Source organism: Charadrius vociferus, unplaced genomic scaffold (genome assembly GCF_000708025.1).
Source record: "Charadrius vociferus isolate BGI_N301 unplaced genomic scaffold, ASM70802v2 scaffold324, whole genome shotgun sequence".
Lineage (NCBI taxonomy): Eukaryota > Metazoa > Chordata > Aves > Charadriiformes > Charadriidae > Charadrius > Charadrius vociferus.
Window position 1 is genome coordinate 1,213,857 of NW_009648041.1, and position 6,075 is coordinate 1,219,931.

The window sequence follows — 6,075 nt, forward strand, 5'->3', positions numbered from 1 at the left end:
AGGAAAAAGCCCACTTGATTTACTCGACTATCAAGCTACTCAACGGTTTCCTTTCCATCACCCTCCTGCAAGCGCTCGGTGACAGATGGGGACAGATTGAGTGGTTCGATGGAGTGAGGTAATATTCCACTAAATCATTGCTTTCTCTCCCTGTCAGAAAGCACCCAGACTTCAGACCTTCCTTCTGAATCTTCCTGTGCTTCCCTCTGTGGATTTTTTTTTTTTTTTAATGACAAAGCCATTTTAGCTCTACCTCTGCTAGAATTTCTGAGAGAAGCAAGCACTGGTATTTATAAGGTATGATAAAATGGGTGTTGTAAAACAGTTAGCAAGAGGAAGGAGTGAATCACCACGCAAGAGAGAGAGTTCTGGTGCTGTTTACTGGTGTTTCCGATTTCTTTTTCTCCCTGTGTGCTCCGGCAGAGCCCCGGACGGCGGCGCAGGGACCCCGGCTGGGCAGGCAGCAGGCGCCCGGGCAGGTGTGCCGTGGGCAGGCGCGCAGGCTCACACTGCACGTCTCACAGATGGAGGATCCATTTTTTTCTCTGGATGATTTGTTCCAATGGTTAATCATCCTCACACAAACACAGAATTTTTTTTTTTTTTTTTTCTAATGACACACCAGTAAATAACATTCAGAAACTTTAGGACGGGCTTTCTCTTCACCGAGCGATCTCTTGATTTCTGCCTACTCTATTAGCGCTGTGATGACTGCCTAAAATTAACTAGGACTTCACAGCTTCCCTGTGTCCTTGCAAGACTAGCTTTGAACTTGAAAGCCTCCTACACAAGGTGCTTTGCGCTATCAACCTGGTCACGGTAGAGGTGAAAAATGTGGCACTGAAGAAAGTGGCTTTCCGATAAATACATCCCCAGTACAACCATGCGTGACTCACAAGATCAAAGACCGAGTGCAAGTACTGAGGTCATTAAACATGAATAGAAATACAGAAATGCAACAGCTTGCATTAAAGGCTTAGCCTGACTTTAAAGTTAAGTGATGAAAGCTTATGTAGTCAGCGATTGTTCACCCGTGATAATGCTCTGCTCTTGCCATCAGTAGTTCTGTGCTTTACAAAGGTGAGTAAGAATAATTAATCATTTTTCAGATAAAGTACCGAGGTGTGGGGCAGTTAATGACTTTTACCAAGTGAAAATAGGCTCAGAGATGCTCAGCATCAGCAGCTGTAGGGGAAGGCAGAGCGCCGCAGACGTCAGGCCGGTTGGAAAATCAACTCTTGGTCACCAGTTCTACAACTGATGGATGAGTAAGGATTTACGCCGCACAAGGTCCTTTGTGAATGACATGGCATCAGAGGTCACCAGCATAAAAGGAGGTTTGGGATAACACTTCCATCAGCACAAACCCAGCCCAGCATGGCTCTGCATCAGCTTTTAAGAGACCACCTTCATTGATAGTCTTTCTCTCATGGCTTCATTTCTTCGAGATGTCATATACTTGATAATATTCTGAAGCTTAAGAGCACCATAGCATGGGAGATGTTTCCTGGGTCATATCACAATAGAGTTAATTGTAGCCTGTGTGGTGTTTTGAGCAGCTATAAAGGAAGCTGTGCCAAAATTGAGGATTTTAGGGGACCTCTATTAGAAAACACCCCCCCTGCCATGTTTCTAATATTTTTATTTGCAGCATAACTATCTAAAATTGTTGCTGGCATATTCTGATATGTCACAGCATCATCTAATCTGCAGGCTAAGTTAATGAAGTGCCTTGAGACACTTAACATCACGTTCTGCCAATATGTGGATGTTATTCTGTCCGGAGCCACTTCTTTCAGGGTGGTTTGTTGGCGATTCTGAGCAAGTGCAGGTGCTACACGGACGCAAGGTGACTGTGCTTAACCACGCGGGGCAAGTGGCAGAGGTCCAGCCAAACTCTGAACATCCTTTGCCGGGAAGGGAGGGAAAACGCCGGCTTTGCTCTCCTCTGAGCTCAGCACAACACGTCCCAGGGCAGTCCCGCAGCATATGGCAGAGCAGCCTTCTGGAGGTGTCGCTGTATCACATCCAGGTAGAGCCCCAGGAAAGAATTGTTGCTCTCAGACTAAGCCAAATTCCTGCCCTTTTCCTCAAGGCTACTGGTTTCACACCATTCTGGGAGGCAGCTTTGTCTCCCCTGGTGCAGACCTGGAAAAGCACATGATGACAGCTTGTGGGCTATGCATCCCCCCTGCTCATCCTCCACCTGTAGCATCACCACTGAAAGAGACCTTTACCCAATGAGGTAATTTGGCTGGCACCAAATATTTCAGCCCCTTTCCTAGCAAACTCTTTCCAAAGCTAACAGCAGAGCTAGAAGCACCCTACGGTGCTCCAAGAGTTGTGTGTTGTAAATCAGAGATCACCATAGCCACCACTTGTGGAGATTTCAGACCAGTGTCATTTTTCAAACCAGCCTGACATTTAAGTTTATGCTAAAAACCTCCACTGACTTCAAGATTTTGACTGGGAATGTTTGCAAGGAATGTGTTAAATACCTGGTGAGTGAGTGAGTGAAGATGCCAGCAGCAATCAAGATTTTTATTTTTTTTCCAGAGTGGCTCTCAGTGCAACCGCAATTCTTCACCACAGATATGCGAAAGCAAGCACGCGGTGACCTCTGAGCCAGGCTGCGGAGAATCTCCACGGGAGATGATGTTGGTATTTCCTGTGATACTCATCACTCGTGTCACCCGGAATATGGAAAATTATCATACATCTGCCTGAAGGGGTACAAAGAAGACTCAATCTCTATCCTGGTCAAGCACAGGTAGAGGGATGAGCTGGGAGAGCCCTGCGGTGGCTCACCAAAACCTCCAAGTACTTTGTATTTTGGTCAGTGAGGGTGGGGAGAGGGGCTCAGACCATCTGAGTTTTCACAAGCGAGCCCAGGACTTGCACAACAAGCTGCAATAGCTTCTCACGTGGCCACAGGAGGTAATTATTAACACCCAGCGCTCAGAGAGTCTCAGCCACTAGCACTTTGAAGCCAGACCAGCAGCACTCTGGTTTTCGGATGGGCAGCTGGGGGCATGGAGGCTTACAGCTGCTCTTCATGGGTCCCAACACCATCGGGGATGGCTCACTGTGCTCAGCCTGTTCTCCCTAATGTTATTTCTCTGATTTTGTTACCCAGAGCAGGTTTTCATCCTCTCTGGCACCCCTTCTCCGATCTTGGTCACAGCATTTAATCTCCCTGACCCACTTTCCCCATATGCAGACTAAAGGATGCCGTGAGAACATGTTAACGCTGTGCCTTCGAAATGCCTTTTTTTTTTTTTTTGGCAACTTGCTTATCTTTTCTCAGATTTCAGAAGGAATATTTACTCTCTGCTGCCTCTCCAGCCCTTTCTGGTTTTTTTCATACTTCCTTGGTGCGCTCTCAGCCAGCAGGACAAGACTCGCAAAGTGGTGTTTGTCGGTGTGCCAGCACCAAGCACCGTATCATTTTCTGCCGTGTGTCTGTCCTTGATATTGAGTTTCACATTTTTCTGGAATGAAGCCCTATTGTACAACACCCATCTAAACCCTGAATTAAAGCTACTGGAGTTCCTTCTCTTTTGTGCTAGCGTGGCCAGGATCATAATCTGCCTGGTACTACAAGTACCCCAAATATAAAATTAACTTCAAACAGCGCTGATTCTGCCCTCAGGGTATATCAGAAGCCCTGAGACAGCCCTGGAAGCCACAGGCAAGCAAAAGGCATATGGTGTACAGATATCCTTTTAAAACTTTTTTTGTATCCTTTTGCTGTAGCAAGGCCGAGTCTGGCTGCCACCGATGGGTGATGGCAAAGCATCTGTGATCTTCAGCAGGTAAGAACCAGGCTCACCCATCTAGTGAGGGCATCACTGTAACGGGGCATGCCTATGCACAGGGACTGGCATTCAATACAGCAGCATGGCTTAATAAACTAAGTTTAAATAAAACCGTAAGGTCACCCAAAGGTGATTTTTTTTTCATCCCCCGCATATATTATTGACTATACAACTCGTGCTTAATTTTTGTAGAAGGGAAAAATCTGGTCCTTGCAGCTTTTAAGGAGGTTTTAAAATAACTATTCTCCTATCTCTGTGGTTTAAATAGAATCGTAACCATACTACTTATAGCCTGGAAAAGAGACAGGATGCCAAAATATCAGGCATTTTTAATAGACTAAGAGAAAGAAAACACTGGCTTGGGTATCAGCAGGATTAGGAAAAAGAAGGCAAGATTTGAGTTAGAGATCACAGTTCCAGGCTCCACCATAGGAAGCTGCTTAAATTTTAAGGAAATATGATTCTGCAAAAGTTGGAACCCTGCTGAAAAGACCCAACAGTAAAACAGGCACGTAAGGTATACTTGGAACACAATTCCCAGCAACAGCACTGATGCCTTCCCCCTAAGTCTTTGTAACACAACTCTACCCCATTACTCTTTAAGATTCACTATCTATGATCTGATATTTCAGGATGAAGATATAATTAGCACTGATAACCAACTCCTGCTGTGATCTGAAGTTCTTGACAGCTTTCCTTTTGTACCCAGATGCATTTTTCTAACAGTTTTGGAAATGATCATTAAGTCTCACTTTGTTTTCAAGATACTCCATCCATGGTCATATTTCTTAGCCCAGCTCTGGCATCCATCCTCCTCCTGCCTGCCTTCTCTGCCGCTAAACCGAGCGCTCAAATTGGCAAACTTCTCCTTACGCACTTCGAGAAATGTTGCCCCTCTGGTGTTCAAACTGGAGTTGGGGGTAGAAACAAGACATCAAACCAAACCAGAAGCCCCACCTCATTTCATTCCCTGCCTAAATCTGAAGCTGTTGCTTTAGCCCTCTTCTGATCTAACTGTCACACGTCTCTTCTGTGCTCACTTCGCAGTCAGGACAACTAATTCTCAGTTGATGCCTAACAACTTTGGACTACTCTCTACAGAAATACTCTTAGCACAGACACAGATTTTTTTCACGGAAATTGAGCTTATCTCTTGTCATTGTGTGTGCGACTTGCTCCAGCACTGCAATGATCAATGTTTGTGATGTATCACGTAACATTTAACAAAGAAAGCACTGGACAGCTTCCCCCGAGATGGCTAAAAAGTTGTGTTGGGATCTTGCCATCAGGCTGCCGGTTAAAATACTTTCAGAGAAGTTTTTGTAGAACAATAAAGCAGGTTAAAACGCCACACTTAGTAAACGGAAATTACCCATTGAGAAGGTAGTTTACAAATCAGTACAGTATTAACCAAGCCACCATGTTAAAAAAACTGCTTTGCCAACTAAAATTAGCGATCCACAATAACGCACTCTCTTCTATCATTAACAGTGGAGCGATTAGCTAAAACAGAAATTTGCTTGCAGCAGACACAAAGAATTGTGCTATTTAAACCTGTTGCCCATCATGAACTTAAGTCTTCTTAAAAATAGCTTTAGTCACTTTTATTGGTATAAACACCTAAATTGAGATCTAACAGCAAATAAGGATTGTGCTTGTCCATAATAACCTCAGCTGTGAAATCTACTCAGACACAAGACATACAGCCTTCCACATACACAAGTTATTTGTCAGCAAAGCAGAATGCTGCCATTCTGAAACAATTACATACAGTAAAAGTTTTCAATATTTTATTAAAGAAAACAGTCAAAATGTACAAGTATTACCCAGGTTTGTAGATAACTTCCTATAAAGGCAGTAAAATATGAATTTCAATCTAGGTTTTAAAAACTGCTATAGTTGATTATTTTTAAAGTTGATATTTTTTAAAATCACGTTTCACAAATAGTTCTGAAATATTACCAAATGAATAGTGCAACAAGAAAATTGAAATTAGTTCTACACTGTTTGCATGTCAAGCAAAAGTTATAAGTAACTGCTTCAAATACTCAAACCATTTGAGAATGAATGAACCCAACAGCTCCCACCAAAAACTGACTTCTGACCACATTAGGAACATCCTCTTCTTGTTCTTCACTTAAAATCAAATAATAATAAAACAACACCTCTTGAGGTCATCAAAAATAACTTTAGTATAAAATCGTCTTGGCCCTTATCAAATATTACATGAGTAAAATTGTTAAGCCTTTATCAAAAC